We start from the raw sequence: 23249 nt of genomic DNA on the forward strand, positions 1-23249 counted from the left end.
TAACCATACTACTCTGCTACTACTCTCTGCTGTCACCATACTACTCTGCTACTACTCTCTGCTGTCACCATACTACTCTGCTACTACTATCTGCTGTCGCCTTACTACTCTGCTACTACTATGTACTGTCACCATACTACTCAGCTACTACTCTCTGCTGTCAACATACTACTCTGCTACTATGTACTGTAACCATACTACTCTGCTACTACTCTCTGCTGTCACCATACAACTCTGCTACTACTATCTGCTGTCACCATACTACTCTGCTACTACTCTCTGCTGTCACCATACTACTCTGCTACTACTATGTACTGTAACCATACTACTCTGCTACTACTCTCTGCTGTCACCATACTACTCTGCCACTGCATACTTGCTGACAATCAGCTTCCTCCTTCCGGGAGGGAGCTGATAGTCAGCTAACAGCGGGGGGCATGTCCGGACAGCTGTGACACATTGGGGGCGGTGCAGGGACCGCGCGATCGCGTCATTGTGGCCCCGTCCCGTCTGCACAATGCCGTTATTTTCGGCACTGTGAAGCAGGGGGCGGGGCTACAATGATGCCATTCAGCACGAATCGCATCACCAGCTCCCCTGCTGTGGGGATTTCTAGTATATTCTGGGGGGAGGTCAGGATGGTTGGGGAATGTCGGGAGGCTTGCCTGACTTTCCGGGGGTCGGGAGCGGCACCCGATATTCGGGAGGGTAGGGAAGCCTGTGCTACTGCTATCACCATACTACTCTGCTAACAATTTGTGCCTGGTGAAAACAGTTGATTTGACCAAATCACTGTTTGATAGATATCCTACTATGTCAGTTTTGCATACTGAGTTGTACTGTATTTACAGTAGTTTGTGATATATTTGGGTCCTATGAATACATTCACATTATATTGTTATTGTGAACTCTGCATCCATAGTAAGTAGACCAAGGCCTATATTGTAAATACAGCCCTGCAGAAACTTGTATTCTGATGACAATGTATTGTTTTATAAAATACTCATTTATTATGCTATCCCTGCTTATAATCAGGTACTGCACATATACTGTATGTATTACAATAAATTTATGTCATTATGTCACCTTTTTATAATGTTGGCCTGTGTTATAAGCTGGTATTATAGAATGGAAACACTTTATGATATAGAGAAAGCTGCCATTAGCAAGATACAGCTCAGTGCAGGGCATAGCACAATGCAGAGTAACTTGTCAGAGTTTAGTACAATGTGTCTAACACTGGCACACTGCTGTCATGCTCAGGACAAAGCCCGTTCTCCCAGCGCTGTATAAACAAACTACCATCACACCATGTGTTGCATCACTCGCACTGTCACTCAGGCCTGTCATCGATGCAACTCCAGATTTAGCCACTTCTCCAGCTTAATGACATCAGTCTGCTCTTTAATCTTTCCATGTGCTGCTCCACAGGACCTGTTATAAATAAACCTTCTAGGCATACATGCTGAAAGAGCTGGAGATAAAGAGGCAGATACAACTTAATGTGCACTCACCTCACGGGCCACTAATAAAGAAGGTGAAGAAATGAACGACAATAAATGTACAGCTACTGTGAAGTATCCATTATATATATATATATATATATATATATATATATATATATATATATATATATATAATGCAATAGGTATCTAGTACTGCATAAAAAGGTGAAAGGTTTCTTATTGTGTTATTAACACTGTACTGGGCAAGTTTTGTGAAGCACTCTACTAGAAGGAGTGTAAACCACACATAGTTTTGTCACTGTGTCATCTCATCTTTTTGTCTGCTGTCATCCTGATAACAGTCATCTTCATTTTCTGATCTATTACACCTTCCAGTCTTTGGGCTTTCCTTTATACTTGGGAAGGGCACATGAGTGTTTGCTTGAGGAATTCATGGCACAAATTCTTAGGTCATGATGCCACATGTTATTTTTGCTGATGACCCTGCGCGCCCCAGAACACTGCATGCCTCCCACTGTTCTGTGAGAAACATGAGTCTTCTCTTTGGGTATTGGCAGTGACTGGGATAGGTACAATTTCCATTCAATTTCAGGGGAACGGGAGAGAGTCTGAGAGTTTATCACTAAGGGAGAAGAGCTGCCCCAGACACAGCCAGGTATAAAAATAGACACAGTGGCTGCTACCATCTGCTAGACACCCGACACTGCTCCACGCTTGGATTTCTCCCTTTGCCTGGGAGTGGGGCACCCATAACTGTGTTCCCCTAACTTTGAGTCGGGAATCTGGGGATGATGTTACTTAGGGGATTTTTACACTGAAGGAGTAATATCTGCACTAAAGAAAAAAACTTGGAGGACATGAGGACTTGACACTGGATTGTTCACAGACATTTAAGAATAAGGTAAGATCTGCAAGCTGCATGACACCATGTGCATGCATGTATTTCATCACTCACAAGGTAAAGGATATGGACACTGTGTAGTTTGAGTTTTCAGTTGTTTTAGATATGATAAAGAAAAGCTGACCTATGTCTATACATAGGGGTCAATCCAATTAGGACATCCTGGCCCTCACGAATAAGTGCGGCTTTAAACCGCACTTCACCTTCACCGTACCTTCATTTTCAGACTCACAGTTTTCTGTTCACAGTTCCATAGAGCAGAGAGTAAAAACGTGCAAGTCTGGGGTGAGATCGGGCCCCTGGTGGAGGGCAAATTGCTGTGCTGCTGCAGGCGTTTCTATGCCGTTGAAGCGGCAATTCAACGGCTTCACTCCTAATTGGACTGACCCCATAGAGGTTTCAGCAATTAAGCCTGTAGATTTAAAGCAGCAATAATTTAAAAGGCAAAACCAGGTTACAAGCTAGGTTGCAACTTGCAGGTTATTGCATTTACTCCATAGACTGAAAATGTATATTCATGTATGTTTGTATATTAATGATGAGATAGATGTATGTCCATGTTTTTCATGAAAAAGGCCGCATGACATTACATATACAGTTTGGCACTAATAATAGATGTAGAGTATATGGAGTTTCCTATCTAATGTGTGGCTACAGGAGGAAGAGAGAATCACACTTAACTACTAGTAAGAGTGTGCTTGCACTTTATCATATCTGTATGACTGCAAATGATCATTGAGACGAATGAGCAAAATGTGATTGCCAAGCTATCACATGACCATTTCATGGGTACAAAATGTGTGCTACAGACAAATATATTTATATACATGTTTTAACTCATTTATTTTGTACATTACTTTGTCAGTTGCATTTGATTAAGATGTTATCCCTTTGAAAATGGCTTATACATCCTCTGTCAGTATCCGTGACCTTCTTGTGTATGTAAAGTGTCGGAACTTTACAATTTCGGTATCTACAGCTATTTGTCACTCGTGATTAAAAAGTATAATTTAGGATTGTACATAGCAGTGATGACATGATTATAAGTGCAATGGACGTGCTATTTTTAGCAACAGGCAACAGTTATGGGAGATATGTTTAATGGCTCACCCTAACACAAAGCGCAGAATCTGCGATACACAGATTTCTGTACATGTTTTAAGTTAACTAAAGGGGCCTATCCATTAGGCGACCTGAAAAACTGAACGTCTAGCGTTCAGTCCTTCAGGTCGCAGGGTGCGGTGCCTGCGCTGAACGGCGTTCACTGAACATCATTCAGTGCAGGAGCCCGACCTCCTATCTGTGAACATGTGGAGCCTGACGCTCATCGTCAGGTTGACGAGCATGTTCCACAGATAGTCGGGGTCGGCAAGGACCAGCGTGTACGCGCATCGCTAGTCCTTGCCGGCTATCCATCAGACGACTTTCTGGTTTTGGTTGGATCGTTCAAAAAGTCGTCTAATGGATAAGCCCCTCAAGAAATTGCAAAATAAGGGCTTCTAGAAATGAATGGGCAAAAATGAACAATGTTAAAAAAACTTATCTAACTTCTATGGTGATCTGACCTGCCATAGGTCAAGTACCAGTTTTGTTATCACAAGTGAAACTAACCTATTTATAAATACTGCACTGTGGTGCTGCTGATAAACTGCATCATCGTATTAGCAAATCTGGGACCTTTTTCACACCCTGTATTATAGGTATACTATTCCCAAAAGGGATGTAGTTTATATCCCCCAAAAGGGATGCAGTTTATATCCCCTCAAAAGGGATGTAGTTTATATCCCCCAAAAGGGATGCAGTTTATATCCCCTCAAAAGGGATGTAGTTTATATCCCCCAAAAGGGATGCAGTTTATATTCCCCAAAAGGGATGCAGTTTATATTCCCCAAAAGGGATGCAGTTTATATCCCCCCAAAAGGGATGTTGTTTATATCCCCCAAAAGGGATGCAGTTTATATCCCCCAAAAGGGATGCAGTTTATATTCCCCAAAAGGGATGTAGTTTATATCCCCCAAAAGGGATGCAGTTTATATCCCCCAAAAGGGATGTAGTTTATATCCCCCAAAAGGGATGTGGTTTATATCCCCCAAAAGGGATGCAGTTTATATTCCCCAAAAGGGATGCAGTTTATATTCCCCAAAAGGGATGTAGTTTATATCCCCCAAAAGGGATGCGGTTTATATCCCCCAAAAGGGATGCAGTTTATATTCCCCAAAAGGGATGCGGTTTATATCCCCCAAAAGGGATGCGGTTTATATCCCCCAAAAGGGATGTAGTTTATATTCCCCAAAAGGGATGCGGTTTATATCCCCCAAAAGGGATGCAGTTTATATTCCCCAAAAGGGATGTAGTTTATATCCCCCAAAAGGTTTGTAGTTTATATTCCCCAAAAGGGATGTAGTTTATATTCCCCAAAAGGGATGTGGTTTATATCCCCCAAAAGGGATGTGGTTTATATCCCCCAAAAGGGATGTAGTTTATATTCCCCAAAAGGGATGTAGTTTATATTCCCCAAAAGGGATGTAGTTTATATTCCCCAAAAGGGATGTAGTTTATATTCCCCAAAAGGGATGCGGTTTATATCCCCGAAAAGGGATGTGGTTTATATTCCCCAAAAGGGATGTGGTTTATATTCCCCAAAAGGGATGCGGTTTATATCCCCCAAAAGGGATGTGGTTTATATTCCCCAAAAGGGATGTAGTTTATATTCCCCAAAAGGGATGTGGTTTATATCCCCCAAAAGGGATGCGGTTTATATTCCCCAAAAGGGATGTAGTTTATATCCCCCAAAAGGGATGCGGTTTATATCCCCCAAAAGGGATGCGGTTTATATTCCCCAAAAGGGATGCAGTTTATATTCCCCAAAAGGGATGTAGTTTATATCCCCCAAAAGGGATGCGGTTTATATCCCCCAAAAGGGATGCAGTTTATATTCCCCAAAAGGGATGCGGTTTATATCCCCCAAAAGGGATGCAGTTTATATTCCCCAAAAGGGATGTAGTTTATATTCCCCAAAAGGGATGCGGTTTATATCCCCCAAAAGGGATGCAGTTTTATCCCCCAAAAGGGATGCGGTTTATATCCCCCGAAAGGGATGTGGTTTATATCCCCCAAAAGGGATGCAGTTTTATCCCCAAAAGGGATGCAGTTTATATCCCCCAAAAGGGATGCAGTTTATATTCCCCAAAAGGGATGCGGTTTATATCCCCCAAAAGGGATGCAGTTTATATTCCCCAAAAGGGATGCAGTTTATATTCCCCAAAAGGGATGCGGTTTATATCCCCCAAAAGGGATGTAGTTTATATCCAGCTGTCAGGATGCAGACGCTTAGAATGCCAGCACCAGAATCCTGACACCAGTCAGTTTCCCAGCGCCAGTATCCTGCCCACCGGCAAGTATTGGGGTTAGGGTTAGGGGGTTAGGCACTAGGGGGAGGGTTAGGGTTAAGCTGCTATGAGGAAGGGAGGGTTATGTTTAGGCTGCGAGGGGAGGGTGTTAGGTTTAGGCTGTAGGGAGGGAGGAGTAGGGTTAGGATACTTACCGACAAGTGTCGGTATCCTAACCCTGTTTGGATGCCGGCGTAGGGATTCTGACCACCGAGATCCCGAGCACCGGCATACCGTAACCAACCCATGTGCCTGATATTCAATATATTGTCTAGTTGTAACAATTTATTTAATATCAGGCACACAATGTGGAACAGCTTCAACAGATTTGTAACTTTTTTTCCTACTTTAAGGAATCCTGCTTCAGTCCTTTCAATGTCACCTAAAACATGCAAAATAATCATTGTTATAGAATATGTTGCAAGCTCAGATGTGATATTATCATTAAAATGAACAATGATTAATAAATAATAATGATAAATATTGTTAAAACTGACTCACAGAAATAATAAGAAATATTAGCTGAAAATTAAATTAGCAAAACTGCCCTACATTTATAAGAATCATATAGACGTTTAATACACCACACTTGTCCTGGGATAGATCTGACTATGTATATGCAGAAACGTCACTAGGGAGAGCAGGTGATGCAGACAGGGGTATAAGAATCGAGGGGGCAGTTGCCCCCCCCCATGATTTCTGTTGGGTGGGTAAAGACTGTGTTTTGCCCCCCTCCATGAACTTCATTACAAAAGCAAATGGGAATGAATGAAATGAAAATGGGGATAAAGCAATAATAGCTTTATTTGAACGCGCCAACTGTTGTCGTTTCTGTTTATTAAGTTATCTTCATGGTTGTTCTGCGTACATTTTCTTTTGCAAGCGTTTTTTGGTTTTATTATTCTTAGAAGCCCTGCTCAATTTGCAGAAAGCATAAGCAGACACACTTCCTATTGACTGTTCTTGTAAGTTGTACGACAGTGGAACAGAGAGAGTGAATAATTGTGGCTTGCAGACAGTTTGAAATGTTAGCCGCAGCAGTCTCATTGTCGCCAGACGGTAGCATATACCTGATTTTATAGCATATACCAGATATTATAGCACATACCATAACCAGTGAGGTAGTGCGAGCGCTGCATGGTAACGTCGCAGTGCAGCACCCGGCTTCTTGTCACTGAGGGTACTGTGATGTTTCACAAGTTTCTCTTGTGCGAATATGGTAAATCCTAGTTTAGTAATTTGAGATGGTCATACTAGAGCGTAGGCCTTGACGCAGCTGCGTGCCGAGCTAGCGGTAAATATACATCCTACAGCCTGACATAGTATCAGCATAGAATCTCCACTGTACGGCTGCCATGATCGTGGAGTGGGTGATTGAGGACACCTGGGATTTGTTGGATCTGAGTAGTCCCATGAAGCTTGCTTACTTCTATGGCGGCTCCCCAGTTTCTGACACAGCGACATCTCTGTCACACTACATCTACTCCAGCCCAGGCTCTTTGGCCTTTGACAGCAACAGGAGCAATCTGAGCACGTCCTGGTCCAGCAGCAAGGGTACGGATCATGGGTATACTGTCATCTCTGTGCATGTACACAAGGCCACTAAGAGCCAGCCTGGGCCAGGGTGAAGGGGGCATGGCCTAATCAAGGTAGGCATGGCCACGCCCCTTCGGTGAAAAAAACTAAAAAAAACTGCTGCGTACTAGGGAGGGTGGTGCTGTGAGCCCCTTAAAAACTGGTAGTCTAACATCAGTTGTGGAAAATGTTCTAGACAGTTATATTCAGAAATATGTTATAAATAATAAACTCCTTACACTATGCCAGCATAGGTTCATGAAGAACAAGTCATGCCAAACCAATTTAAATAGGCTTCAAGATGGGGTAAGGCTGTGGTAAAAATGTATGTTACTCAGGGTTCCATTCATTATGCTAATTATCGGGGGCAGGACGGCCCCTAATAATTAGGTATCCAACTTCTTGCGAGCAGCAGCGGTGAATATAAAGCCACCGAAGCAATTCAACATTGTTCCGGTGCGGTGACAGCTGATCCGAAAAAAAGCTTTCTCCGCAATGTTCTTCCCGCAGCAGTGAAAATTAGCACTTACTGCGCATGCGTGAACATCAGTTCACGCATGCGCATCCTCTGGCGGAACGAACCGGAAAGGAGCAGAGGGATCAGAATGAATCCCTTTTGCAACTCAGGACTCCTTCGCATAGGAAGAAGCTGCAGTCCAGGAACAAATGCCAGCTGAAGATGGTGTAAGTTCCTGCAGTTAATCTCTGAAAATATATTATTTTCGGAGTTTGATGAATTTAGGTCCCCATACTACTGTATGTAAAAGGTGGGCCACATCGGGGCTGAAAGGTAAGCAGGAGATATCTGTGATATCTTCTGTGTTACCTTTATAATGAATAGATTTGGCATTTAATTTACAAAAAAGTAGGTTGAAAATCTTAACTTTCCCCTGCTTTTGTAGAAATGATGAGATGATGAATAGACCCCTTAGGGTGGGGTGGGTAAAGACTGTGGGGGAAGGGGGAAATGTGCCAAGCTTTAGAGAGAGATAAAGTGGAGAAGTTGCGCAAAGCAGCCAATCAGCTTCTAAAGCTGGGCATCCACTATACAATTTTCTGTCAGATATCTGTCCAATCTGGCTGGTTGGAATGAAAACCTGGTAATGTATGGGAGCTAATGACAATCGTCCATTTGCTCACAAACACTGGAAATTAGCCAAAAATGGTTAAAATACACAAATGTAACCAATTTGAACAATTTTTTTTGTCCTTTTTTCAGTGTTTAAAACCATATGATCGACTGTCATTTGCTCCCATACATTACCAGGTCTTCATTCCAACCAGCCAGATCAGAAAATTGTATAGTGGATGCCCAGCTTAACTGTGGCCTGACTCAGAGTTGTATGCTATTCTCATCGCTGCTGCAGGAGACGCTTGAGGACAAAAGCCGTCCCCTGACAGCATCGCAGATCCCAGTGCTGCATTCAAAGGTGCAACATCGAACATCGGGTCAGGCTTGTCAATCATGCTGCGGCTTAGGGGCACTGCGAGCGTACTCGCAAATAGAGACCTGTACATGCCCAGATCCATCGGACTTGTATACAAACCATGGGTTTGCGTACAAGTCTGAATCAGGCCCATCTAGCACAGAATTTGGAATGACAGTTTGATTGCTTGATTTGGACAATTACTACACTTTATCTCTCTCCAAGGCTTGATACATCTCCCCTTTACACTTTAAATGGGACGGAAAATGATTAGGAATACCAGCAGTCAGTAAGCGTTATAAAACTCAATGGCATGCAGATGTTGCATAGGCTAGGACATTTCTGGGATACATAAGAGACATCATCTTTAATATGGGGTACGTTTGGCGCCAGGACTGACAACTTCATTAATTAAGGGAATAAAGGGAATAGATTATAAAGAAGACAAGACCAATTGGACTTACATTCACTTGGAAAAAGGGAATTTATGCTGGGCACACATTTAGATGACAGATAAGTCAGCAGATCGGTCGACTGCTAAGCTATACACACTTACCAATTGACCTCTCGAGATGTCTGGGCCAACATGACCACTGGGAGGGCAAATTTAAATTTGCACACCCATGTTGAGATGTCAGAGTTAGCGGCCCCTGCAGTAAGAGTACGGTAGGTCAGCGGGTCACCCGTACAAACATGCAGATGCACCGATATACTGTATCTTTCTGATATATCACCACCGTCTGTGCTGTAGGGTCAACCTGATATGTCTGTGCACTAAGTTGTTCACAGATATATCGGGTGTACACCCACGATGCACTTACAATAAATCACTCGTCGATAGAACGAGAGATATATCGCCAGGTGTGTACCCAGCAAAAGAGGTATTCTAATTAGTATGTATAAAAATATCTGAGATCAATATGAAATGTACCCCACCGGAAGGGTCAGGTTTAGGGTAGGGAAAGGGGGGGTTAGGCACCACTAGGGTGGGGTTACGCACCCCCCCAGGAGGGTTAGGTGTAGGGTGCGGGGAGGGGGGTTAGGTTTAGGCAGTAACGGGGGGGGTTAGGCACTAGGTGGGGAGCTTAGGGTTAGGCACCACTAAGGGAGGGGAGGGTAAGGTTACTTACCAGCCCCAGTCGGGAATTAGGTCCGTCTGGGTTCTGCTGTCTATATTCAGCAGCCGACATTAAATACCGATTTCCTTCCTTGTGACAATATCAGGTACTGTGTCCAGGGATTTGTAAGCAAAAGCTCTAGAAAGGCCACTTATTTACTGTAAGTAATGTTATAGTTTTGCTAATTACATTTCCTGCAATCTACTGTATTATGTCTTTACAGGCATTTTCACAATAACATAGAAAGGAAATATACAATGTAATGAAAGTTAAACAATATAACTTTTTACAAAGTGATGGGATGGCTGATTCAGTAACTGGATTGACTGGTGTCTCCAAGTATAATTCTTAGAATGCATCACTGGGGTAAATGATACTAGGAATGAATGTGCTTACCATTTATTTTCCTAATGCATGGCATCTTCCTTGTTGAAGTCTTCTTCTGACTCTCACTCTGGATCCATGCTCTAGCCTATATATAAAGAAGTCAAACTTAGAGTTGTATTCAAACTTGTTGAATAAACCTATATATTCTTGTTTTTGTGTGCAGCATTTTTTGCTCTTTTTTGCTACCAGAGCTTTTATAAATGTCATCCTATCAGTTTCATGGCCTATCGCAAGCACATGGCTCTACTAGTGTGGCTCATGTTTTGACAGCTCTTGGATTACTACATGAACCAAAGTCAACTGAACAGGTGCCTCTGATCCTGGTTAGCCTGAGCCATAAGCACTTAGAGACTTAAAATAGTGTTTGTCTTTAAAGTAGACTATGTAATAAAGTGATAGCACTTATCTTAATATTTAGCTCAGACAGCAAAAATGCTGCTACCCCTGATTTGCACGGTAGCTGCAAATCTATCCACACGGATATATCATGGAGCTCACAAAGGAACGCACTGGAGTTCTTTAACCATGTGTTGCTTGCCATCAATTTGGGCCCTTAAGGTTTAATAATGTGCAGACAGCACCAACATGCAGCCATCATCACTATTATTGGCAATGAGACCTACCTCTTGGTACAAGACATAACACTGAATTAGGTATCCCCTTGGCAAAGGCACAACTCAGTATATGGTGTCAACACGCCCATTACACACGCAGCAGACGCTTCTCGTATGTGCATATGTGCAGTGACCAAGATCTGTCTGACTGAGAAAGGCTCGTAGGCACAAAAACTGTGTATGTTTGCTGCAGCGCATGTGTAGTTTGCTAAAACATGCTAGATATGGGCGCATAGAAACTTGCGTACGAGTGGAGAATCATTCCTAAAGGGCTTTCAAATATTTTAACAAATCACTTCTCTGATCAATAATAGTAGTTTGCTGGTAATCACTGCCACAGGGCCACCATTGTACATCTTAGTACTTACTTATTGCTGGAACCTCTAAAGTTTATCTTTGGTTCTGTTTGGTTCTCACAATAACAGTAGACATTCAATAGGCGTTGAAAGTCTTAAGGTGCCTACACACTATCGTGAGCACTTTCCCTTGAACTCTCCCCGGCAGCTCCCAGGCTCTCCAGGACACGATATGGTGCTAAAAAGTGTCCAATCTGACTAAAGCTCTATCTTGCACAAAATCTATCTATTGTACCAAGGGCCTGATTCAGCAAGGAACGCAACGGATGCAGACGCACGCACCAGTCTCCTGTGAGAATATGCTAATCAATGCATACGCACGGAGACCGCAGCACAAGATGCAGATGCCCAGCCCCATACTATGCCGCCTATTTACCTTTACTCACAGCCTGATCAGCACGCAAGATAGTGTAAACATCGGTAACATCGAGAACCATCGGACCCATTAGCATAATAGTGGTTGACCTGAGCTGCAGCAGGTATTTGGCCGCTTCCTGTGTACAGCTTACGGAATGCCGCCGCACTGCCTTAATTATGCACGCCCCTATAACGGCGTTATAATGCCTGTGTTTGCCTGACCACCCCCCGTCACCACCCACAAACAGCACTTCCCGTCAATCAGTTTCGGAAGGGTCTGCATACACACTGCGTATAGCCTGCGTACCATAATCCGATTGCACTGGTAAGTTTGCGCATGCACAGTGCGATGCATACGCAGAGCAAAAACATCGGCCAAGTGCGTGCGTTCCTTGCTGAGTCAGGCCCCACATAGTGTATGAGATTGGCAAATCTTACCTGCAGCAGGCAAGAACTGAAGATGCGATGTATGACCAGCGGCTACACGCATCGGCATCGTGATCGTGAGTGGACACTCACGATTTGGACATATTTTTCACCATTTGTCATTCCGATGCTTCTAAATTAGGCGAATCGTGTAAAATATTGTCTAGTATGTACGCACCTTTAGAGATGCCCTATCCTATGTCTCCAGCTATGTAGGGAACAGAAAAGCTTCAAATGTTTTTTTGTAGAGTTCCTGGATAAATGTAAGTACCGGAACCCTACCAAATTAAGGTCAGAGTTCAAGAGAGGTACCATTATTGGTAAAGGAAAGTAATCAGTTAAACTGATTTCTAAATTGGAAAACCATAGCCCTTGGGGAGATCCCAGAGGGACCGTTCAGAAAAGTGATTTACCTTGGTGATGATGGCTTTGTGATTCACATATCGCACCCCCCCTGCTGTTTAATGGCGTAAGACCACCACGACTTGATTCACTTTGAATTACATCATCAAACCCTTAAACCCCCCACTTCACTGGAGAATTAATACAATCTTGGAGCTGGTTTATTTTTTTTTCGGAAAAGAGAACAGCTTTGCAGAACAAAATGTAATCAATATTACAAAGCCGGGAGAGAAACAAAAAGGTTAACCAAAACACCAAAACCAGATTTATGACATGCCCAGACAAGTACTTTTTAAAAACCTACTTTTTCAATGTCTCAGAAGTGGAACACAGACCGAAAGAAGGGTATTGACATCTGCACACATAGCAATTATTGATATACTGGTTAGCTGGAATCTGGATACCGACAGGCCGCCTTCTAGCACACTAATGACAGCCCTCCCTATACACTTGGTTCTGTGATGAGACATAAGACTATCAGGGAGGTACTTAGAGGTGGGCTGTCATTCTCCATTAATAGCCTACCTCCCAGATCATTGCTTTCTGTAAGCCTCAAGGAGGAAGTCTGTCCTGAAGTCAGACAGCCCAGGCATTGCCAGTAAAGGAGACATGCTACAAGCTGGGAAGTTAAGACATGCAGGGGCTCAGGTGGCAATTTTTATTAAACAGTTTTTCTGTGTTGTGTATGTTTAAATAAATTGTTGCACTACTTTGGTTAGTGTTCCCATTTTTTGCCCTGCTGCCTGAATAGAATACCACCTATGGGTTCCATGGATTCTACTAAATTACAGATGAAGCACTCCTGTAATTATCCCAAACTGATTACTTTGTTTGTAATGTGTGTAACACTAGGCAATAATTTAGTTTTAATTCAGTATTGCTTAATAGAAATGCTTTAAAAAATACACTGTTCACTTTTATTACTGGATTTTATTTTATTTTGCACAGAGGCTGATGCATTACTGTGGTTGGCTAGCATTCATTCTTCATGCAATGACCAGATAATCCCAGGACCAGCTAGTTTTCCCAATCATAAGGACAGACTTTATGTACTTATCTACAAAATAATTTAGGTTTATAGTGTTTTCTCTTTAGACTGCCATTTTAAAACACAGGCCAAACCTGGCATAAAAATGGTGCCATTAATATATGAGATATAAAGCCCCTAAATCAGCCGGAAGAGCCATGACCACATATCGCGCGGGTATCACTGTGGGATTAAGGCTGCGTAACTATGCAGTTGGGGTGATGTAAAGGTTAATTGCAAAGCTTATTGGCTGTTGCTAGTTGAGATGGGGCTTAACAGTGATATATGTATATTTCTATGTGATTGGGAGGAGCCCGGGATTGGTCAGCAGGCGATAATGGAGGGGTTCTTGACTCATAGAGTGGGTTGTTGTACGTTGGTTTGTTTCATCGTCAGGTAGGGAGTGTTAAATGGCTGGAAGATGAACACTGTTAATGTGACTCTTGGATTGTGGATTAACTGGGAACCAATAGGTCCCCTTAAATTATTAAAATCAGAGATTTTGAAAATAAAAGGCTGCGCCATTTTTATTCCACTGTTTGTTGAATGAATTTGGTTGACAGATAAGCAGATTATATTACGGTCTAAAGTTATTGTATTAATTAAGCAAATTGAAAGTGTATATGGTCATTTGTAGAACATCATCTGCAAATTTTAATTGTGCAAAGTGAAAGCTATTCAAACTCTGTTGTCAACCTGATGACACAGCTTTGGGGACCGGCCGCCAGATGTAGTAAGCTAGCCAGAGGACTTTTATTCCGCTCAGGAAACTCATCTCTGGACTCCATAGAAGCAGCATCCTTTACAGCAGTTTTGCCACTGTGCATAACTAGATTTGTTGAGGAAGTTTACGAACAAGGAAATATAAGGAGCACTTTACATGTATGTATGTAATATAGTTCATTACTCATTACAATCAAGTGTCTATCAAGTATACAGTTACCTCAACAGATTAAATATTTTGTCTATTTTATCATGCATGAAGTCAGGTTTCATCTGCTGCAGATACAGATTGAAATGTAAGTGTGTAAACATGTAAGTTAATTGGATAAGCAGTTTCCTACTTGTGATGTAGAAGAGCTACGAGTTGCCCAAGTATTTATATGAATAAGACCTTTAACACTTGGCTGAGCAGCTGACTATAACCTCCTGAATATGAGATAAGAGTGTTACCACGATGGGGCTTGTCATTCAAGACATGCACACCGTCCTCAGTTAGGTAGATTATGGGGGCTATTCATCTTGTGATAATTATGTTTTAAACTCACTGTGATTTTAATAAACCTCTCAGAGGAATTCATCATGCCTCTTTAGCAAAAGTATCACTTCCGATAAGATGCTCTTTTTGAGGAGTCAGCTTTTCAGAATAGTGATTTCCTCACTGCGTCTATCACTGCCACTGTATTTCAACCCAGACATGCCCCTGCTCAGAATTGTAGCCTCACCGCTGTATGTCCCTCTGCTCTCACCCACACTCAGCCGCTGGTGTCGGTCCTGTCCCCCCTCTCGCCCTGCTCGGCCACCGGTGTCTGTCCAGGCACCCCTTCCTGGCGGCCGCTGGTGTTGTCCCAGCACCCCCTCCCTCCCCGCGGCCGTTGGTGTCGGTCCCGGCACCCCCTCCCCCCGTGCGGCTGCCAATGTCAGTCCCAGCTCCCCTGCTAGCAGCACAAGCTCCTCCTGGCACCCGTGCAGAAGAGCACAGGAGGGAGCCAGTGATAGCCAGAGACGCCAGAGGTAAGTAAACACAGCTGGAGGGATCTGAAAAGATTCCTCTGCTGCACAAGCTGCTGTTTTAACAGCAGCTTGTGAATGGAATTGGGTGCTGTACGCTATCTCAGGATGGCATACAATATCAATCACAAATCCTTTTTCGGAACTTGGGGAATTACATAATTTCTACATCCTCATACTAAAGTATGGGGACTGTTGAAATTATCGGGGGAGAATTGTAACCAGGAGATATCTGTGATATTTCCTGCATTACAGGAATGATGACTGGGGCTGAACCTTCATTTTTAGAAAAGTAGAGGAAAATGTTAATTTTCACCCACTTCTGTTGAAATTAAAGGATGATGAATAGACCCCCTATGAGAGAAGGAGGAGGCGGAAGGACAAGAGTTAAGAATTATTACAGTTATACTTTATTTGCATAATGACTATGGGATACTATGTTTTGCATACCGGCATCTGTGATCACCAGTACTCAGGTACAGTTATCTGCAAGGAAAGCTCTTCTGGGTTTATGACCCGGGAGTCTTATTGCGTATGCGTAGCCATCAGCTCCCTATTATACCCCTTTCAGACATAAGCCAAAAACCTGAGCTTTCTGTGCACGCACTTCAACCCGGGTCTTGGCTTTGTCTGAATAGACACTACCTGAGTCAGAGTCCCATCAAGGAGAGTTCCAAATTTCTTTTGCAATCCCAGGAGAGTAAACCAGCCTCCCAAATCCCATACAAGTCCCCAGTGAAGTGGCCAGTCCAGGGGATAGATTATGCAAATTGCAGTGAATCATTCTGGTGTGAGGTACAAGGTTGGTGTCATAATTCATAGCACATCCCCTTTGGCACAATAGCTTTAGGGCCTCCAACCAGGAACACCCCTCCGGGATCTCCATTAGGACACTATTCAAATGTTGTATTGTGACAACTTCAGAGGAACAGCAGCTTGAACACGCCGAGGGGAGGAGTTGGGCTGAGCCAGTTTATTCAGTACAGTAGATATAGTTTTAGGAAAATTCTCTGCCGATATGCACTCTGCAAAGTACATGATTAATGCTCTGGGTTTTCTATGGGATCTATTTATCAATATACGGAGATATAGCGGATTTTTTATTGTATTAATAAAAAAGTGATCACCTATTGCCAAAATATCAATAAAATATCTGCCGTGCAGTTGAGCATTACTTAATGCTGATCCAGAACAGTATTGTAGATGTATGCTGTATGTGATGCATCATTGCCATTCCCTTGTTATACAGGAAGTGCATCTACAGCCAGTGAGTAAAGTCGCATTTGTGCAGCTCCCCAGAGTCCTGTGGAGTTTTGCACACAGACCATTTTACAAGTATGGGTTAATTTACTGCTTCAATGTGTCAGTTTGAAGGAATATGTACATGCGTGACTTGGCTAACAAAGACACCCTCACAACACCCTCAGCCTTCTTGCAGGGCTGCACCAGATCTGTTCCTATTCTCTTTTTTTTTTTTAAGCATTAAGATTTTTATTGAATTATAATATTAAAGGGTACAGAAAAGAGAAAGGGGAATCACTAAAAGAGAATTGGGTGTACAAAAAAACAACAGTGCAATATCAGAATACACATCAGAATCAAAATACATATTCACACAGCATATATTTGGGTCTACACTGTTAATTAGACAAATGTAAACATCAGAGATAGGGGAGTGGAGGAGACTAAGATCATCAGACCTAAACTGAGAGGGGGAGCATCCCTGCTCCTCCCTATACTCGTTCCACCGGAACCACTTCATGTCCGGAGACAAAGCTGCAGTGAAATATTTACATTCCGCAGTCTCAAAGTCACAATGCATTTATCAGACCTCCATATCTGCACAATATCAGCAGCCTTTGTGGCAATTAGGATATGACCCATAACGTCTATTCCCATCAATATATTACCAGGGAAAAAATGGAATAAAGCAACCACAGGGTCCGTTGGTACATTTACTCCCATTATTTTACCAGCAAGGGTAAAGACTTCTGACCAGATAGGCCGCAATAAGCGGCAAAACCAGAAAATGTGAAAAAAACTTCCGACACTTCCACAGTTTCTCCAACAAAATTTAGATATAGAGGGCCATATTTTACAGTATGTTGTCCCTCAGGGGTTAAATTTGATCTATGAAACAACTTAATAAATATTTCTGAATGATTGATACAACGGGACATTTAAAACAAGTATGGAAAACAATATCCCAATCCTCCTTTTCTAGTGTCCTGGATAAATCCTCCTCCCTTTTCTGTATACACCTCAACTTACTAGACCCACCATCTGTTATTTGGGACTGGTACCACCATGTGATGCCCCCTTTGTGGTTATGAAGACTGAAAGTGTCTTAACACATAGTTGGGCAGAGACTAATGTTTTGTTGAGCGAGTGATGAGGCCCTCAATCCAATGCCGCAACTGTATGTATTTGTAAAAATTCTGCTTTGGAAGATGAAATTTACTTTGAAGATGAGAGAATGGCACTACTACTCCCTTATCAGACAAAATATCTTTCAGAGAATTTAACCCACTCCTCTCCCAAGAATGCAGTTGTAGAGTCGCAATTAGTTTGGCTATACAGAATAACGACAGAGATGAAGTCGGCAGTGTCACTTCCTCACTAATAGATACAAATTTATGCCAAGCCATAATAGTGGAGTGGACCGACTTAAGGCGGGTATCCACTTATAGATATACAAACGAGAGCACGATTACAATATTGCAATCGTGCTTTCGTTTGTATATCTAGTGATGTGCCTAGACTGAACGTTCACTCATTCAGTCCAGGCACATCCCTCATCCCTGCACATGCTGAACCTGATGAGATCGTCAGGTTGACCAGCATGTACGGGCGATGTCGGATGTCGGAAGCAACCAGCGGGCACGCGCATCGCTGGTCGCTTCCGACCAAAACATGCCTGATACATGCGCGATTTGCAAGCGATTGCACGATAACGACGTCCTTATCGGGCAATCGCTTGCTTAAATCGCTAAGTGGATAACACCCTTTAAGAAGTTTATTACCCAGAGTTTAACAGAAGCAGGGAGCCACAGTAAATCGGGAAAGAGAAAGGGTGTCACAGCCTCCTTTTCACAGAGGACCCACGGTTAAATCGTGTCCCCCTCAAACCAGTCTCTTGCTTAGTTTCATAAACAAGCATATTGATACTTCTCTAAATCAGGAAACGCTACTCCTCTCAATCCTTGGTTTGCCCCCCTTCCATATATAATTAACAATAGCCTTATTACATTTTTTTACACAAGGATTTATGGGGGATTCTGGGGATGGTGCGAAACAAATACAAGAGTTTTGGGAGTAACCATTTTAAAGGCAGCTATTCTGCCCAACCAAGAGACTTCATGAGACATCCAATCTTTCATGAAATTCTCAAATGCTTTAAGCAAAGGGACATACTTAGTTTCAATGATATCTCTATCCCTGGCTAAACGGATACCCAAATATTTAAGTGTACAAGATTGCCAAGCATACTTAAAAGATGCTTTTGGAGAATCTAATGTAGCTGTAGGGAATTTTAAAGCTAGGGCTTCAGTTCATAAGTATTACATTTATAAAAAGAGACACTAGAATAGGCTTCCAAAATACAATGAAGAGTGGGGAGGGAATCCTGGGGATTATGCAGGCAAATCAAAATGTCATCCGCAAGCAAACAAATCTTGCGAGTAATATCTCTCGCCTTAGGGCCCTGAATAGCCTTCGCAACCCTGATCTTCTCAGCTAGAGGCTCAACAGCTAATGCGAAAATTAATGGGGAGAGGGGACACCCGTCGGGTGCCATTGGTAATAATAAAACATGAGGAGAGACGTCCATTAACAAATATCCTAGCAGACAGAGCTGTGTATAGAGCTAAGACTGAGTCTAAGATTCAACTAAGGACAGCCTGAAGATATCCCCAGTGTAACCTGTCAAAGGTTTTTTCTGTGTCCAAAGAAAGCAGTTACAGTGGTTCCTTAGCGCGCTCACATTTTTCCATAATATTAAAAACCCGACGAGTATTATCTGGTGACGGACAGCTCATTACAAACTCTACGTGGTCTGAATTTATTAAAGATGGCAACAATGGGCCAAACCTCAAAGATATCAGCCTGGCAAATAGCTTGACGTCCATGTTTAAACAAAGCCATGGGCCTGTAATTCTGGACCTCAGCAGGTGACTTCTCAGGTTTGGGAAGAGCAATAATCGGCGCATACAACATTTATTTAGGAAGCAGCCCTTTCTCAGTAGCCTCGTTGAACACATATGCCAAAACCGGCACCATTTTAGCCGTGAAAGTCTCGTAAAAATTGGATGGATATCCGTCGGGTCCAGGTGCCTTATCAATAGGTATAAAATCTATAGCTTTCCCCACCTCTTCAATGGACAAGGAACCCCCAAGGCCACACGAGTGGCAGAATCAAGAGAAGGTAAATTAATATCTTTAAAAAAATCAATACCGCCCTCAACACTAGGTTGAGGAGTTAGGGGATCCGTCTCCAGATTGTACAGTCTAGCATTATACTGTGCAAAAGTGTTTGTTATATCATATGGATCTGTGGTTTTAACCCCTTTAGTATTATATCAGTTTTGGACCAGCTCCATTGCCCTCTTCCCCCTCAGCTTACGAGCTAGTAACCTAGAAGCGCAATTCCCGAATACATAAAACTTTTGGTTGAGTCGGGCTAAATTACAATGCACTTCCTGCAGGGCAAATACATTCACCTTTTCACGAGCTGTAAGTAGCTCCTTAAATAAGGCTTTATTTGTAGGGTCAGATTTATGGGCTGCCTCCAAAGTATTGGCAGCATCCTCCAATTCCGTTCACCTCAATCTATACTCATGTTTAGCAGCTACCTGTATGGCTGAGCACAGAAGTCTCTTCAGGCTTGTTATTATTTAAATATTCTGAAATGGACCGCTGTATATGCTGCGGAGCCTCCAGCTGAGATAACATATATTTACCAAGTTTCCACGGGCCAGGAGTAACCCGTCTATTTACAAATTACAATGTCCCATGATAACAAAAATAGGGGTGTGATCAGACCAGGACATGGGCAGAATATCTATCCTTCCAATAGATGATAGAGTATGCTCATCAGATAGAACTAAATCTATTCTAGAGTATAATTTATGTACGTGCGAAAAAAAAGAGTAATCCCTTTCACCTGGGTGTTTAACCCTCCACACATCATATAACTCAAATTCCGCAAGGAGATGACGAAAGCCTTTAGCAAAATCAGTCAGTTGACGCAGCCGTCAGAATGTTGCTTTGAAAGCACAAAAGGACATTGTTTGGACATAAGAATAGCGACTCACAGTAGGGGAAGTGGAAATTTGAAAATGCGTTTCTTGAACTGCTACAATGTGGGCCTTTTATCTATGGAAGCAATTTAAAGCGAGTCTTCTCTCGTGTGGGGAATTCAGGGCTCGATACAGACCTGCTCGCTAGATACGTACGCTCCCACCCAGCGTATGCAAATTTGGGAAGGCAGGCGATCGCACGGCAAGGCAATAGCACGCCCAGTATGTCTTGGCGTGCGATCTCTCAGTGTATGCAGACGCCCACCAGCCAGTCTTAAGACGCCCACTTGCACATCATCTCCAGGAAGTGTATGAAACCATCGGTACATCGGGTACCATCGGATGCGATCGCAGCGCTTGAGGTTGACCATACCCTACCGCAAGCACTGCGAGCACTTCAGTGTAAAAAGCAGCCAGGTGACGTGTACTATGACGATGCCTATAATTTATGAACTCCTCTTAAACGGTGTTGAGACGCTCAGGCATGCCTGCGTTCGCATCTCCACTCCCCCATTTATAGTGGCCAGCCCTTGTCACCACCCACAAACGGCCTCTCCTGTCACTCACTCTGCTGGGCTGTCTATGCACAGTGAGCGAATGCTTCCCGATCTGTCGCTGCGGGTCGCTCATGCGCACTTCGATGCATACGCATGCACACAATGTGAACATCGGCCAGCTACAAGCGAAGTTATCCTAGCGAGCGGGTCTGAATCAGGCCATAAGACCCTTGGCATTAATAAAAACAATGTTCACCATGTAGAAAATTTATAAACCTGCATAACCCAATCTGAAACATGCTATATCTGAATTACATCCTAGCGAGCGGGTCTGAATCAGGCCATAAGACCCTTGGCATTAATAAAAACAATGTTCACCATGTAGAAAATTTATAAACCTGCATAACCCAATCTGAAACATGCTATATCTGAATTACAGACAACCAAAAGTCATACTCAAAAAATTTTGACACCCAAAGAAAAAAGGGGAAGATAGAAACGGAAAAAGGACTAAGGTAAACAGAAACGACCTCACTTGAGGCCAGCGGAGGCTGCCATGGCAGCAAAATTGGGGTGGGGAGGAAGATTCATGTCTCCTACCGCCTGCGCAGAAAGTAATACACTATAATCTGTTAATAAAAACTATAAACTCAATAGACTTAACCAACGAGTGAGCAAGCTAAATTGAACTAAATTTTGGTCTAGAAATGGGCCTCGACTGTCCATCTGACCGACAATTACTCAAAAAGATATTTCTTGTAATTTAGACATTCTCAGCATAACCCTGCAATAGAAAATACATATACCACAGAATAATATGAATTGGAATATCCATATAAAATTACATATGTCGGACTGAAAAACAATAAAATAAGAATGAATAATATAAACGTTATGATCCAATCGTGGACCAGTCCTACTGAAGTCCACAATCAGAAGAGGATCTCGGTGAAGTCCCAACGACATTCCACTCAGAGAGGAACTTCTCGTTCTCCTCCAGGGAGGAGATGGTGACCATGGAGCCATTGCTTTAGATGAGCAACTTCGTTGGGAATCCCCAATGATAAAGGATATTAGCTTTCCTCAAGGCAGCAGTGATAGGTTGGAGAGAACGCCTTTTAGTTAAGGTGGCCTTGGGTAAATCGCCAAATAATTGAAGCTGACCCAAGATTTCTGTTGATTCCTCAGATGGTCGAGCAGCCTTTAACAAAGGCTCTTTAATATGAATATAATGCATCCTCATAAGTACATCCCTAGAAGCGACCTCAGGTGCACTTTTAGCTTTAGGAAGCCTATGAATGCAGTCAATCCAGGAGATCCGCAGACTGCGTTGTGGGAAGGAGCTTCTGAAAAAGGGACACAGCAAAGTAATTTAGACTACTGTGAGAGATAGTTTCAGGCACACCTCGCATTTTAGGTTGTTACGTCGCAATCTATCTTCCAAGTCACAAATTGTATCCTTAAGTGTTACCACTTCACTCTGAAAGGCTTCATGCATTAGAATGAGATCATTGTGTGAATCTACTACTGCGCCCATTTTTGTCTACAGATGATCCGTTCGACATCCAAGGTCATCTATAGAAAGCTGACAGCCTGCATAGTAGCTCGAAAGTCTGCTGCTACATCCTCTTTAAATTGAGATAGGAGCATTTTCATACTGCCTACTGTAAGAAATTCACTGTCCTCTTATTTGATGAGAGGCACCAGGAGGTTTTGTTACTGACTCCGTTGTATGGGAGTCAATGGTCCCCTTCTGAGAAACAGACGCGCCTGCTTCCTTTGGTTTAGCAGATTGCACTGAAGGTTTAAAAAAGGCTACTTGATATACAGATTTAGCAACCTTCGGCCTTTTAGGCGCCATCATTTAAATACGGACTATTGCAGGAAAGTTCGGGGCATAACAAAATCACACAAGGAACACACATAGGCTCCAGTGGACGAGTGAATATTCTAGGCAATTGCACAGGAGGCTGGAGACATCTAGAGAAAGTTCAATTACATCTCACTTTGCAGGGAGCACTCCAAATATCAATTAAACAGACACTAGAGTTTAAGTGCAGATATGTAGTATGAAACAAACTATTCAAATAATCTGAGGAGTGCTGATGCTCTCACAGAATGCTGTACCTTCAAGATGACCACCACTTCATGGTGGTGTCCCCAACTTGTGTAGCCACCGGACTACTAACTATGCCCGTTAAAGGACACGCTTACACGAGGAGACAGCGGAGCTCGCCCGATGTGCGTCCTCTGCTCTCCAAGCCACGCCCTCAATCTGT

The 23249-nt window shown here is 42.8% G+C and overlaps 1 protein-coding gene across 2 annotated transcripts in view; it reads left to right on the forward strand.

Moving 5' to 3' along the window:
• The first annotated feature begins 2081 nt into the window (after positions 1-2081).
• CUNH10orf71 (chromosome unknown C10orf71 homolog) overlaps positions 2082-23249 on the forward strand; it is a 161706-nt gene continuing 140538 nt past the window's right edge. For both annotated transcript variants that reach the window (XM_088459787.1, XM_088459788.1), the window contains exon 1: positions 2082-2367. The gene's annotated coding sequence lies outside the window, so the exon portion shown is untranslated. The remainder of the gene's footprint in view (positions 2368-23249) is intronic.

This window comes from Taudactylus pleione, unplaced genomic scaffold (assembly GCF_031769625.1).
Source record: "Taudactylus pleione unplaced genomic scaffold, aTauple2 ptg000935l, whole genome shotgun sequence".
Lineage (NCBI taxonomy): Eukaryota > Metazoa > Chordata > Amphibia > Anura > Myobatrachidae > Taudactylus > Taudactylus pleione.